A 16,734-nucleotide genomic window follows, 5' to 3' on the forward strand; every position below is an offset into this window, starting at 1 on the left:
CCTATCTTCATATTCACAAACTTGGCCACAAAGGCATCGATTCCATCATCCAAATCATTGAGATACACCATGAAAAGTGGTCCTGACACTGACCCCTGTGGAACCCCACTAGTCACTGGCAGCCAATCAGAAAAGGTTCCCTTTATTCCCACTCTTTGCCTCCTGCCAATCAGCCAGTCCTCCATCCATGTGAGTATCCTTCCTGTAACACCACGGGCTCTTACCTTGTTAAGCAGCCTCGGGTGTGGCACCTTGCCAAAGTCCTACTGAAAATCCAAGTAAACAATATCCACTGACTCTCCTTTGTCTATACTGCTGTTATTTCTTCAAAGAATTCCAACTGATTTGTCAGGCAAGATTTCCCATTAATGAAACCATGGCCTATTTTATCATGTACCTCCAAGTATCCTGGAACCTCAGCCTTAATAACGGTCTCCAACATCTTCCCAACCACAGAAGCCAGGTTAATTGGTCCATAATTTCCTCCCTCACTTCATAAAGAGTGGAGTGACTTTTACAATTTTCCAGTTCTCTGGAACCATTCCAGAATCTATTGATTCTTGAAAGATCATTACTAATGCTTCCACAATCTCTTCCACTACCTCGTTCAGAACCCTGGGGTGTAGTCCATCTGCTCCAGGTGACTTACCTTCCTTCAGACCTTTCAGCTTCCCAAACACCTTCTCCTTAGTAATGGAAACTGCACTCACTTCTGCCCCCGATACTTTAGAATTCCTGGCATACTTTAGTATTTCAAAGTGAAGACTGATGCAAAATACTTATTAAGTTTCTGTATCCCCTATTACTACCTCTTCAGCATCATTTTCCAGCAGTCCAATGTCTACACTCACCTCCCTTTTACTCTTTATCTGTATATCTGAAAAAAAAACCTTTGTTATCCTCCTATTCAGGTCTTTCAGGAGGTTTCAATGAAATCTCCCTTCATCCTTTTGAACTCTGTCAAATTCAGGCCTAAAGACATCAAACACGCTTCATACATTAGGCCTTTCATTCTGGGTTTCATTCTTGTGAGCCACATTTGGATCCTCCCCAGAGCCACCACTTCCTTCTTTAGATTTGGGTCCAAATTCTACTGATGCTGATACTGACAATTCTACACTAACCTTCTCATGTGCACTTGATCTTCCCATGGGCCTACCAGCAAATATCTCACAGCATGTGATATAAAGCCACAAATATAAATAAGTCCTTGGATTTATACAGCAAAATTAAAGCAATGCATGACCAAGTGAATAGGTCCTGTCCATGCATCTAGTGACCCACAGTATTTAAGATCTTGAACAAGGCTATAAACATGAGCTTACTTTCAATAATCCTTTACTAAGTGTAACTAAACATGACACTGTCAAACTGTCCAGTCACTCCGTCAGGTTGGGTCTGTAACATTGGGTTTAGAAGAGTGGGCAATGATTTCATTGAAACATACAAGATCCTAAGTGGGCATGACAGGATAGATTCTGAGATGTTTTCAACTTGAGGGAGTCTCAAACAAGGAGACAGAATTATGAGATGATAAATGAAATCAAGGTGTGTATAAATTACTTGTTACAGAGGATAGTGAAACTTTGGAGTTCTCTTTTCCTGATATTTGTGGAGACTGGATTATTTGAACTATTTGCAGTGGAAGTCCAATATATATATATTCGAGGACTAAGGGCTCTCTGGGAAACTGGTAGAAAAATAGAGATGAGGCCAGCAACGATCAATTACAATCATACTGAATGGTGGGGCAGGTCTAAGGAGCCTAGTCACCATCCCTACTTTTATTTTCACTTGTTCTTATGTGTTATTGTGTGTTCTTGTGCTCTATCCTAGACTCTAATTACTTCCCTATACAGATATTTGCCGAGCTGGTGACGGGTCAACTGTTTACAATTGACCTAGCTAAAGAACACAAAGAGTCGACTGAGCCTAGTTATTCTGCGCCATGGTGGAGGTCCTTGCTTCACCTGAGTACAGACTCTGCACCAACACTTCATCATGGGCTGTGATGTTCCAAGCACTGTCTTCCCAGTGAGATGAGACTCAGGACTTTCTCTACTTCAGATAGATGTCTGGCATCTCGACAGTCTTTAAGGATCAGAAAGTGCTCCCGGTGCCCTGGGCACAGTGGCTTCCTCTTCAAATTAGCAAACAAAACAATTAGGCGGCCATGTTATTTCCTGAGTTTTGGATTTTGCTGTGTGTAAATTGGCAGCTGAGTCTTTGTGACAGTGGCAGTGTCCGGTGAGGGACGTTGGTGCAGGTTGCTACGTGAATGTGAGTTACAGCTTTTTGTCTCATAAGCTGCAAACCCTTGATTGTTCTCTTTTACCTCAAGTCGACATGTTTGAACTGTATAGGATTGGCATCTTTAAAGTAACAGAAGGCTAAAAAAACAAGATCTGATGAGCAAATCCTGTTCCTCTAACCCCGTTCAGAGTTCCGTGCAAAGGGGCAACAGAATTTGACCAGCTCTAAAAACTTCCTCTTTCCTCCTGGCAATATGGATAATAATTTTACTTTCTGTTTTTGAAATATCCAGCAGAGCAATGTACCAGATGCTTCCTGCATATCCTTAGAATTATTGGACTCTCATTCCCTTTAAAGTTATTTTAAACTAAAACACACTTTCTCCTCCCAATGATGGTTCACTGAATGAGCAGATGCTTCGTGCTATTTATGGGAGGTGTGGAGTAAAAGGGATATGAAGGGTGACTTGAGACAATGGGGTCTCCTTTCAAAACTGTGGTGATCCGGCAGAGGATATTGAAACATTACAAAAGCCAAATGATTCAAATCATAGATGCAAACACACCCACTGACCATCTATGAGCAAGATCAAATTGTGAAAACATCAAAAGAAACTTAGAAATAATCTTCTCACACAGAAGGGTGACTAAAATTGTGGTCCATAAATGGCTTCTTTAAGGAATAAATAAATATTGTATGGCTCTGGAAAGATATTAAAGAGGATATGAAAAGAGCAGCAAAGAGAGACTAGGCTCTGAGGGCACAGTGGAGATCTCTACCTGGCTACTCCTGCTAGAAGTGAAAGGATTGGAGATATTTCAAGGACTGAGACTAATTTAAATCAAATTAAACCTGATATCCCAACACAGCTGGCCAAATTTAGGAGGTCTTCTCAGTGGGAAGAACTTGGAGTGACAATGACCACAGTAGATTAGGGGTTTTCATGAGTACCTCTTGGGAAGGGGAAAAACCAAGTAAATAAGTGCCAGTTACTTTAACCTGCTGGTTCCAGCTTAAGGATTTCAAAGATTTCAAAGTAAATATACTATCAAAGTTCAAAGTAAAGTTTATTATCAGAGTACATACGTCACCACATACAACCCTGGGATTCTTTTTCTGCGGGCATACTTAGCAAATCTATAGAACAGTAACTGTAAACAGGATCAATGAACAACAAACTGTGCAAGTGCAGATATAAATAAATTGCAATAAATAACGAGACTGTAAAATAACAAGATAAAGAGTCCTTAACGTAAGACCAATTGTTGCGGGAACACCAGAAATAGAATGAGTGTAGTTATCTCCCTTTGTTCAAGAGCCTGATTGTTGAGGGGTAGTAACTGTTCTTGAACCTGGTGGTGTGAGCCTTGGGGCACTTGTACCTTCTACCTGATGCCAGCAGTGGGAAAGGAGCATGGCCTGGATAGTGGAGATCTTTGACAATGGATGCTACATATATGTCATCATATACAACTCTGAGATTCATTTTCTTGCAGGCATGCACAGTAAATTCAAGAACCACAATAGAATCAATGAAAGACCACACCCGAAAGGACAGACAAACCAACCAATGTGCAATGCAAGACCGCTAGCCCTATGCCTTGACCAATGGACACTTGATTTATGCTCCGAATTCTCCTTCCCAGCTGTTGCATTGCTGTTATGTTTCCCACACCCCCCTTGATTAGCATCAGCAAAGCTCCATGCAAGGGTATACGTCTCCTCCAATTTAAATTGAACCTGTCTTTCTCCTGCAGGTTCAACCTATCCCAGAAATGGTCCCAATTATCTATAGCCAAAGTCCTCCGCCCTCTACCTGTTCTTTAGGAATGAGTTTATCTACACATCGGGTTTAAGGTGGCACTACCAATGATGTGCAACAGCTTACTGGTAGTTTGAAAGCAAAGGAATCCTATTAAAAATATTCTTACCTTTTGTTTAATTGAGTTCTTTTGGGTTCCTTGCTTTGTGGCTACCTGTAAGCAAACAAATCTCAAGGTTGTGTAATTTATACATTCTGTGATAATAAATGTACTTTGAATGTTTGAATTTCTACATTCACTAGCACAGGTCACAGAGAATAATCCTGAGATTATGACCCCAGTGGTTTTGGCTTCTAACTTTCTTCCTATCTTCCCAAAACGTACTGTATGGGATCTCCTGCAACACACACAAAATGCTGGAGGAACTCAGCAGGTCAGGCAGCATCTATGGTGGCCAACCATTTTAATCCCACTCTCCATTCCCATTCTGAAATGTCGGTCCATGGCCTCCTCTACTGACATAATGAGAGCACTTTCAGGTTGGAGGAGCAACACCTCATATTCTGTCTGGGTAGTCTCCAACCTGACAGTATGAACATCAATTTCTCTAACCTCTGGTAATTTCTTTCCACCCCACTCCCCTCTTTTTCCATTCCCCATTCTGGCTCCCTTCTTATCCCTTCTCTTCTCCTCACTTTCTTCTCCATGGATTGTCACCTTGTTGCGGTGGAGAAGCTTGTGTGGTCCTGTGATCCTAAGAGTGATGCCATCTGGAGCTATGCTCCTGGTAGGGTCACCCGTGGCGGTAAGGTCGAGGGTGAGGTCCCTGACAAAGAACAATCCAACCAAGACCTCAACAGTGGAACAGGCGGATGAAGTTACTTTGAACTCAATAGCTGTGAAGGCGGATGAAGGCTGCAACAAATCCATCAGCTCCAATCGTCCTGGTTTCCATGCCATTGGAATCAGTTGGTTGATTTGTGAAGTATCGTGTGCTTCTTGGAGTGCAACATCAAGTACACATTAAACAATTACATGCACAGGCGTCTTCGCTCTGTGGGCCACTTCTTCAGAACGAAGACCATCATCCCTGACCTCGAGGGATAGCCACGACAATGACCTCACTTGCCCATCACCTCCCTCTGGTGCATCACCTCTTTCTCTTCCTCCCAACATCCACTTTCCTCTCCTATCACATTCCTTCTTCTTCAACCCTTTACCCCTTCCATCTATCACCTCCCTGCTTCTCACTTCATCCCCCTCCCCCACCCACCTACCTTCCCCCTCATCTGGCTTCAGCGATCACCCGCCAGTTTGTACTCCTTCCCTTTCTCCCACTTTCTTACTCTGGCTTCTCCCCACTTTCTTTCGGGTCCTAACGAAGGGTTTCGACACGAAACTTCGACTGTTTATTCCCTTCCATCAATGCTACCTGACCTGCTGAGTTCCTCCAGCAGTTTGTATGTTACTCTGGATTTCCAGCATCTGCAGAATCTCTTGGTTTTATGACATGTGAGATCTCATTTCCTTTTCTATCTATGACATTAGTTCCAATACGTGCTACAGCTTCTGGCTGTTCTACCTCCCCTTGAAGAAGGCAGACCACTCTGGGGTCTTGCTTTTGACCGCTGAAATGCCTGTGTTCTCCTCACGACTGCATCTCCTACCGTTAGATCTTGATAAGAATACACCCCCCGCCACTGTGCATCACAGCCACAAACATGGCTACTGTTGCCGTTTTCCATTATAGAACACCTCCCCTTCAGGGTCCTACCTAGCGCACCTGTTTGAGAAGGAAATGAATAGTGGGGCTCCTACACTACCTGCCTCCCCTTAATGTCCTTTCTGGTGATCAACACCTCCTCTCTTCCTGTACCTGTGGTGTGACTAATTCACTAAAGATTTACATTTTCTGCATCCCAGATACTCCTCAGAGAGTTCAACCACAGCTCCAGCAGCTCTATGCAGGCTAACAGGAGCTGCAGCTGGACACAATTCCCGCAGGACACCGGAAATGTCCCTGACCTCCACGCCTTGCAGGAGGAACTTTCCACAGGTCGAGTTCCCATATCTTTTATTCCTAATCACTTCTAGAAAAAACAGAGAAACATGGAAACATTGAAAACCTACAGCACAATACAGGCCCTTCAGCCCACAAAGCTGTGCCGAACATGTCCTTACCTTAGAAATTACCTAGGGCTACCCATAGCCCTCTATTTTTCTGAGCTCCATGTACCTGTCCAGGAGTCTCTTAAAAGACCCTATCGTTTCCGCCTCCACCACCGTCACCGGCAGCCCATTCCACGCACTCACCATTCTCTGCGTAAAAAACTTACCCCTGATATCTCCTCTGTACCTGCTCCCAAGCACCTTAAACCTGTGTCCTCTTGTGTTAGCCATTTCAGCCCTGGGAAAAAGCCTCTGACTATCCACACGATCAATGCCTCTCATCATCTTATACACAGAAGAAGGAACTGTTACCTTCTCATTACTCACTGAGCCCACACTTTCACAGCCCTGAACAAACAGGACTCTTCCAGGATGGCTACTCACACTATACCTGCCTTATTTTATATCACTTGCACTACCACCTCTGCACTTTACCTCATGGCCACAGCTGAACCTGAAGGAGACCACACACGGCTACCTCTAGGTACGCAGCATCATGTGTACATGAATCCAAATATACTGTCACTGGGTCCAGAGGACACTGCACTGGCATGTCACTGGATCCAGAGGAAACTGGACCTGTCTGCCGCTGGGTCCAAATGACACTATACCAATGTGTCACTGGGTCCAGGGGGCACTGCACCAGTGTGATACTGGATCCCAAGGATACTGTCACTGAGTCCACATAAATGACTATCAGAATGACAAGTACAAATGCAGTGACTATCCCAGCTGACAGCACCAGACTGCTGGTTCCCAATGCTCTCTGCCAGCATCCAGGGAATGCTTTCAGTTCCCTCTGTCTGATGTTGGCCTCTCCTTCCAGCTGGAGAGGATACCTCAGCCACCAGCCCATCGCCATGTGTGTATTCATTGTGAATGCACATCTGTTTTTGCACAGTCATTAGGGTTCAAATCACCATGTCTAAACAGATTGCAGAGTGCCAGGGGGCTGAGCGATAATAACTATCAAACCCTGGGGCTGTGATGTAAATAGAGCTCCATGGGTTTCAAAAGCCTATTATTCAAAATATTGAAACTAGACAAATTGAATAATTGATCTACTTCCCATCACTAAGAAGTTTATTTAGAAATGTTTAAACTCATTTACTTCGACAGTTTATTATTATTCTGCTGTTATGTGGATGCTCCGCTGATTTATCACCTTCCTGTCTAAATGATTCCTCACACAGTTTGTGAGCAGATCTACACCAGCCGTATTTGTCTCCGCTGTCTGTTCTACCACTGGTCTTGATGGGCTTCCTCACGAACTGCCAGGGACTGCTCGTGGGCTCTGAGTTCTTCCTGAAAGTGGCTCAAGTAACCAACAGACAATCCACAGCACATCCAATGGCCATGAGGCAGGATGCAAAGGGGATTGCCTCTTGTCTGTCCCTCGACTTGCACTGGTGCTAAGATAATTCCCAACCTCCCTCTTACCCTCCTATTTTGGACAGTATTGTGGCACTGCAGGTAGTGCAGCTGCCTCTCAGCTCCAGCAACCTGGGTTCAATCCTGACCCCCTGGAGCTGTCTGGAGTTTGCATGTTCACCCTGTGGCTATATGGGTTTCCTGCAAGTGGTCTGGTTTCCTCCCAAATCCCAATGGGTGCGTGTGGTAGGATTGTCTTAGAGAATAGGTTACAGGGAAATAAGGCGGCAGGAAGAGATTGATGGGATTCTTCTGTGAGTCCGAATAGACATGATGGGCTGAATGGTCGCCTTGATTGTTGTAAGGAAATCATGAAATGGTACACAGATTGCCATGAAGGATCTGCCAGCTCACGAACAATATCACATGGCAGTTTGATTTCTCTTTCCACAGATTTACAAGCAGTTTAATTGAAAGAGGGTGCACTTAGTAAGTTGACAATCCATCATTATTTGTCGAGCATCGGCATCAAAGTTGAATTTAAACCTTAACTAATGCAGTTCACCTGAAGGCTTCAACATCGAAATATCCCTCAAAGCAAACCCTTTCCCAGGTCCTTGAGGGTGAAAATGAGGTCATTTACTTCCTTCACATTTCGTTAACATTCCTTTGTCCAACTGCCCCAGGGCAACTAAGTCCCCCTGAGCATAAGGACACTATTTTGCCTGGTCCTACCTCCTCCTCTTCTCTCTTTCCAGGTTTCTGAGTGTGCTTAGGCCACAGAAGGGTTTGAGCACTGCATTGGCACCTTATGCTCCTGCTGGGTCCTTCAGCCATGAACAAGAGGCAGGTAGTGACAACACCCTGGGCTATGAATAGCTGCTTTGGACTGGTGAGACTCAGATCTTCTCAACTCTTTGATGTCCAATTAGTTGAGGAGACTGGCTACTCAAATAAAGCCAATATTGAGGAGTGGCCCTGTATACATAACAAAATAGAGGCCTCTTCCCCTGACACAATTCATTTGCAAATTCAGCCTGCTGTTACCCATGGGTTTTGAGATAGCAATGGTTAGAACTGGAAATACCAACAATTAAATCCACTGATATCTAGATTAAACAAAATTGGTGGCCTTACTTCAAGCAGCACAGTGCGACACAGTGGCGCAGCTAACAGGCCCGTTGCCTCACAACTCCAGAGAATCAGGTTCGATCCTGACCTCAGCTTTGTCTGTGTGGAATCTGCACATTCTTGCACATTTCCTTTGGCTGTTCCAGCTTACTTCCACATCCCAAAGACATGCTGGTTGGTGATTAATTGGCCTCTACAAATTGCCTTTGATGTGTAGGTGAGTGGTAGACTCCAGGGGGAGGATGAGTTAGAATCATAGAGTTAAATGGCATGGATACAGGCCCTTCAGCCCTACTCGTCCATGTTGTCTATTTGAGCTAGCTCCTAGCTCCATTTCCATGTGATTGACCCATACAGTATGATCTAAACATTTCCTATCCACGTCTAAATGTCCTTTAAACCTTATAATTGTACCTTCCTCTACCACTTTCCTGCTTGTTCCACAAACCCACTGCCCTCTGTGTGAAAAATTGCCCCTCAGATTCCTTTAAAACCTATCCCCTCTCATCTTAAGTCTGTGCACTCTAGTATTAAAACCCCCCACCCTGAGAAAAAGACTATGAGCATTCAACTTATCTACATCCCTCATAATTTTATAAACATTTAAGGTCACCACTCAGCCTTTTCCATGCACTCCAGGGAAAAATATCCCAACCTATTTAGTCTCTCCATACAGCTCCAGTGTGTGGCGCGGGGCCAAGTGGTTAGGGCGTTGGACTAGCGATCTGAAGGTCGTAGGTTCGAGCCTCGGCCGAGACAGTGTGTGTGTCCTTGAGCAAGGCACTTAACCACACAATGCTTCAGTTTACCTGCAAAAGTGCTGGGGGTTAACCTCACGATAGACTGGTATCCTATCCAGGGTGGTGGGGGGGGGGGTGGAGGAGGAGTCTCGTACTACACGCCACGGAAACCGGCATAAGCACCGGCCTGGTGGGCCACAAGGTTCAGGACAGACTTTAATACAGCTCCAGCCATTCTGCCCCAGTAACATCCTTGTGTATCTCTTCTGCATGGAAATGTGGGTAGAATAAAATGGGACTTGTGTAGGATTAGCATAAAATAGGTGCTCATTGGAACTAAAATAAAGCGCAAGTAGCATTTTTGCAGACAGTCACAAATCAGTGCTGCCAGGTCAATCCCCACCACCCCAAATGCTCAAAATTTAGATTTGTACACATAGCTGTACTTTGATGAAATTTGATAATTTGATCACCTTGAGCTCTCTACACCAGGAGCTCTCTACAGTTAACTGATGAGGTAACCATAGCCTTTAGCCAGGAGCAGATGTTGTCAGGTTGTGCCTAACCTTCATAGAGTGCTTTGATCCTTAACCACTACACTCTCCAGTTGCTGGGTCAGCAATGGAGGCCAAGTCACTACCCATCTGCTCCTGACTTCCAGCTCAACTCTTCCCCCCTGCTCCATATCCAGCAAGAGGCTCTTTCTACTTCCTCACCCATCCTGTGAGCTGCTTGGTCCTTGCTCTTTTCATCAAGGCCTAGCGCAGACAGTAACCTCCATGCTGACCTTGCCGGGAACTCTCTACAGCCAATCTCCATGGGGAATAGCCACGTCAGACATCTTTTCTCCCTGGACTCCTGGACCAAGAACCGGTACTTCAGTGACTTCCTCTCGTGAGCCTCCTCACATCCTTCTTCCCATGGTACTGTGAGCTCCACCAGGATGATTTTCTTGTCTTCGGTGGACTGCAGTATGATGTCTGGTCGAAGTGTGGTGTGTACCACCTCTGGGAACTGCAGCTTCCTCCCCACATTGAGCCTCATCTCCCATGACTTGGAGTTTGCAGCAGTCTGGATTTAGGCCTCTTTGATATGACTGGCGTGGCCCTCTCCTTGATGAAAATGACTGCTCTGTTTTCCTCTCTGCCAGCTGGTCTCTTTTTACACCTCCCCGCTCCAGCGTGTCAGCAAGGGACAGCTGGACCTTGTTGTGGTGCCACCTACACCATCCCTGCGTTAAAGCTGTTTTGCATCCTGACAGTACGTGTGCCTGTGAACCCTGCAGACCACAAAGCTTGCAGTTAGGGTCCTCTCTCAGCCCCCATGTGTCATACATGGACCACAGGAGGAAAGAAATGTGGAAGGGCTCCAGTCTCCAAAGCTCTGCCCAAGTGATCTTGGGCTTGGGAAGATCCCATTTCGTCCAGGCGCCCTGTAACCCCAGCTCTACTGCCTTTGATACCCGCCTTTCCTCCTCGCAGTTCCGTATACCTCTGCCTGGACCATGTCGTGCCTACCCCTTCAAAAAGAAACTATCCCAGAAAACTGTTGATTAAATAGGATCTAACTTCTTCAGCCTATAGCAGTGTACCCAATGTCAGCAATTCTACAGCTAGAACCCAGTACAACAGAGAGAAGCTTTCAACTTCTCATGACTGGCACTAGGAGAGAACTACTAATTATGTATCTATTTTACACAGCTCATAAAAGTGGCCTTAAATTTCAGCAGTCAGTTGCTGCAGGAACCATCATTGCCTTAATGGATTGCTGAACTGGAGATGAGAAGCAGGGATGTTTTTAATTTTGGTGGAGTGTAAACTCTCAGCTCACGGGCAGGCTGTGATAGATGCCTTGTGTAATGTTATTCTTAACAATTACACAGGATTTGAAGAAAAGATAAACCTGAGCTCTGTGATTTGTGTTTGCTATTGAAGCTGTAAATCGAAACAAGAAAAACAAACTGGAGGGGAATTGTTCCTGTAATTCTTTAACTTCTCTGTGAGCGCTTAGCAGAAAACATTGAGAGCAAAGTGGTAGAATTTGATGAAGGAGTGAAATTATCAATGTATGTGTCCTATTGTCCATAAACAGCATAATCATTGTCCCATAAAAGGTACTCATGGATGATCAGCTCTAATTAATAAGTGTCCATCTCATCTTGTGCCATACTGCCAAAAGTGTAGGTTTCCGAATCAACTTTTACAGAACTATTAAAAAAGAGAGTTGCGCTGCCCTTTAATTGACCCCTGGATCTGCTGTAACAATGTTAGAAACTGGAATTCGACCTTGTTGCACCAGTTCCCCAGGCTGAAAGTTGAAGCCAAAGGAACCCAGTTTCACGGTGCAGTGTCTCACGCAGGGTTAGAATGCCATGTGTATGCATGCATTGCCATATTGACAAAGGGAATATGGAGAGTGTTCTGGCTGACTGCCAAAATCAGTTACTCATTTTCCAAATGTTAATTAAAGGTCCAGCAATGGTTGGAAGAGCTGACTGCTCAGCCTGTTAAAGAATAGTTTCTCACGATATAATCTTTATAATTTGTCCCTCAAACTTCTCCCTTAGTTAACAACCCCACTTCAGCAACCATACCCTCACACCATCTATCCCCATGACTAGCCCACCTCCGCCAACCTTACCAGTTTTTCTATAGTGCATGCATGAATATTTGTGTGTGTGGATGTACTTAGATCCTACTGACACGGGGGACATAATCGATTGCAAAGCCACAATGACACTGACCGAAACACATAGTCTGTAGCTGAAGCATGGAGACACAACATATGCAGTTGTTAAATAATCTATAACACTGCATAAAATGAGATTGGTAGCATTTCTGAAAAAATTATATCATCCACCGCAGCAACTTCTTCCCATCCCATATTCTTCTCAGTAACTTCACCCACACTCATTTTGATAAATTCTTCCCCAAGCAAACCAGTTCAGTAAATCTTCCCTGACACTCTGTCAGTAACTCTTCTGCCAGTCTCTCCATTTCAATAACCATTCTCTTACGTTATCTCTTGGTAACTATTTCCCCATGCTGTTCACCTCACTGCAGTCTCATACCATACAAATGGTCACACTGATTTAAGGGTTAAGTTGACATGATTCAAAGCCGTCCCATGAATAAAGAGAAGACAATCTCAGAAGATCTGTAAGGATTTAATAATAGAATCACAGAGACAAATCTCCAGAAGCAGGCTTTTCATCATCAAGTCCATACTGAGTATCAGGACTAAACCTTATATTAAACCTACCTTACTAAATTCATTCTACCTACTTCCCAGTCACCTCCCCAGATTCTACTCTCACCTACACACTAGAGGCAACTTACAGTGGTTAAATAAGCTACCAACCCACATGTTTATGGGATAGAGTTATAGAGTCATATAGCACAGAAACAGGCCCTTCAGCCCAACTGGTATATGCTGACCAAAATTCCTCATCCAAACTAATCCTGTTTGCCAGCATTCAGCCCATAACCTTCTAAACCTTTCCAACTATACCTGGCCAGCTAGGTTATACCTGTCCAACTGTCTTTGAAAAGTTGTATTGTACCTGACCCAACCACTTCCTCTGGCAGCTTGTTCCACATAAATACCACGCTTTGAGTAAAAAAGTTGACTTTTCAGTTCACCATAAATGTTTCCCCTCTCTTCCTAAACTTATGCCCTCTAGTTCTTGATTCCTGCATTGACAAGGAGAGCGTACAAACCATACACTCAGGATCAAACCCAGGTTACTCCAGAGAAGTATGTCTGAGAACTCAAAACATTCAACTGTTCCCTCGCTAAAGTTCCCTCTGCTATTAGATCAGAAGTGGCAACGTTCAGGTGTTTAGAGATGAGTACACAATGTTCGCATCTTCTCCAACAACAGCAGTGGTAATCAGCTTGTAATACTGGTGCCCAGTAGTCTCCAAAAAGAGAATCAAGCCAGTTACCCTTTATATTCAAGAACATGGTCATCGCCATCAAAATCCTGAGGGTCACCATTGACTAGAAGTTTAATTGAATGCACTGTGGTGGTCACATCGAGAGAAGGTACCACCGTTAATCACCTAGGCTACTCTGATAGCACAGCCCAAGCCTCTAATCTTCATCACTAAGAAGGATATAGGCACTCCCTAGGTCCCCACCTCCTTCCCTTTCTCCTAAGGTCCACCTTCCTCTCCTATCGGATTCCTTCCTCTCCAGCCCATGACCTTTCCCACCCACCTGGCTTCACTTATCACCTTCCAGATAGACTTCTTCTCCTCCCCTCACCTTTTTTATTCTGGAATCTTGCCCCTTCCTTCTCAGTCCTGAAGAAGGGTCTTGGCCCGAAATGTCAATTCTCTATTCACTTCCATAGATGCTGCTTGACCTGCTGAGTTCCTCCAGAATTTTGTGTGTGTTACTATTGTTTTTAAGTTTCCCATGTCATACAACATCTTGATTTTGGTAGAGTATCTCTGTTCCTTCATCAGATCTGAATCTTGGAACTCCCTCCCTTCAACTGAATGATTGTAGCAGTTTAAGGTGGCATCTCAGCCCCCAACCACTCATGGACAATTAGGTGAGCAGTAAATGCTAAGCTTTGCAGTGCTGCTTTCCAATATAAAACACATGTAACTCTTCACCCTCACTTCAACACTCCATCATACTGAAAGTGAGACTTCCTCTGGTTCATTTACAGTGTTGGTGTCAAATGAAACTGCTGGATGTCAAGATCTCACAGACTGATGCCAGCAGTGAGGGCTCCAATTTGATTAAGCACAGCCCCACATACCCTTAACAAAGACCTCACAACAAAGGAGAGCCTGTAACCTTATTAATGCATGAAGAACCATCAGCTCAATCCAGTGATAAGGACTGTGAAGTATGTGCAGCTGGGTTATGGATTAATTACCCAACATTCTGCTGTAATTACGTCCATTAAACAATGTCCCACTTGGGGCTTTTTCACTTCAAAATATGTATTTAATGTTGTAACTCTATAAGTAAGGAGAAGAAAGAGGAATGTTGTTCAAAGGACCAGATTAGAAGCGGGATTTTTCCAGCAAACAGCTGCTCAAGTCAATGTGGAAATGGTTCAGATTTCTGGCTTCTCAAGTGAGGCTCCGGACAAATCACTAACATTGCCACCGTCTCAGAATTGATGCATTTCTGTTTTGCATCTGCTCTGTTAATCTGATACTGTCAACTCCACGACTTTTAAATAGGTTTCTCAGTTCTTTGCAGATTCCTTCTGGAATTCACTCAGAGGTTTGCAGAGCTCAACTTCCTTTCCTGGTGCCCTTTGTTGGTGCCCCGTGAGGGATCCTAGGCAATGAGGATGCAGGATGACCTGGTTTACATACACTGTTGATATTTTATTCAGAGATCTCTGTGGACTCTGGCTATTTCTCAATTCTGGAAACTCCAAAGCTTTGGATAATTTAGGGGGAAAAAAATCCGTGCTTCTGGGAACATTGGGTGAATCCAGGGTTTCTCTAATGTTCTCTTCTGCTTTAAGAATTGAGTGCCTTCACTAAGGACCCAAAACAGAGGAGAGTTCCACACACTGCTCCTTGCATTTAGTATGAAATATTTTGATTGTAAAATCATTTGTGTCTTTGTTTTACTTACATACATGCTTAAACATAGTTGAAAAAACTTGACTATATATATAAATATAATAATTATGATACCTTATATTTTATGAATATATAAAATGATTAATAATGGATCTACTTCAGTGAGGATAAGTTGCAGCAGCTTTGGCAGGGGTATCTCCATATTATCCATCAGCTGAACAATTTCCACACACAGCTTGAATTGCAATGAGTGAACATACAGATCACCATTTTAGCCAGAGAATCAAATGAAACAGGCCCTTTGGCCCATCATGCCCATGCTGACAAAACAAGTATCCTTCTCATATCTCCTCTAAATCATCTACCCCTTATCCTAATCCGACACCCACACCGACTTCTGTGGATAAAGGTGGGATCAAGGGTACCAGCAAACCCTGTGTAATGGTTGCTTGGGTAATGGAGACTTGCCCTAACAGAGTTCTCAAATCACTATCTGGAAATCTGAGATATGAAAGTCAATATGTTCTTATGGAATTTACTTGAAAAAAGAATATAAATAAATAAACAAATGTTATTTTTCTTCAACTCACATTTCTTGATACCTGCACAGATGGCATGGCTTTGTATTATGGGAATCATGATTCTGGGAATGCAGTTGCACCTCCTCACTCCCATAACAGTGAGGTCGCCTGTATAAAAAAACTGTTTTCAACATCTGTGCACTGCCTGTTCCCAGTCATAAGGTTCTGCTCATAACTGGATATCTGGGAATGGCCTGGGTTTGCCCACCTCCCTTCTCTGGACTGTTGAAGACGCTGTGTCAATGGACCATTACCACCTTGTCCTGTGGTCATGAAAAAAGTGAACACTACCAAAGTTGAGGGCAGGAATTCCCATGAACTTTAAGGCAAACTGGACTGATCTAAGGATCTGAGGTGTGGAGGAGAGTTGCTCCTCTGAGTGTATCTGCACAGAATTTATTAAAGGCAGATTCGCATTGCTCTCCAGGCTAGTGTACTGCATCGATGGGATGTGAGGTGGACTTGATGCCTGTATGTACAAGAACCCAGAGGGCTAGACGAGCAGTGGAGATCACGCACAAGGAAGTGCAGGTGTGACTGAGGGAAAATATCTTTATAACAATGACAGCAGGATGCCAAAGTTCCATGTACCAATTATCATTCCATCCAGTAAGGGGGAGACAAGGCACAGAAGCAGACCCTTCAGCCCATCAAGACTGCACCATCAATCTATGGTTTGAATACACTGATCCTGTTTTAACACTGCTCACGTTCACATCAGCTCCCACCTGACTGTACAGCTCGCCTGCACACCAGGAGCAATTTACATCAGGCAATTAACCCGTTATCCTACACACCTTTAGGGTGTGGGAGGAAACCAGATCATCCAGGGTAAACCTGCACAGTCTCAGACAGAACAAGCAAACTCCTCTCGGCCCGAAACGTCGACTGTACCTCTTCCTAGAGATGCTGCCTGGCCTGCTGCGTTCACTAGCAACTATTACGTGTGTTGCTTGAAGCTCGATGCAGATAACTCTGGAGGTTAGAACTGATCACAGGTCACCAGAGCTGTGAAGCAAGTATCCTACACATTGCGTCACAGTGCCTCTGAGATCTGGGTTCAATTACTACATGATTATGTGGCTCCACAATTACCAACCCTCAGTCCATCTGATGTAGTCCTGTCTATTTGCAAAAGAATTGCAAAATCCAAATTTCTGCCCTG

Source organism: Mobula hypostoma, chromosome X2 (assembly GCF_963921235.1).
Source record: "Mobula hypostoma chromosome X2, sMobHyp1.1, whole genome shotgun sequence".
Lineage (NCBI taxonomy): Eukaryota > Metazoa > Chordata > Chondrichthyes > Myliobatiformes > Myliobatidae > Mobula > Mobula hypostoma.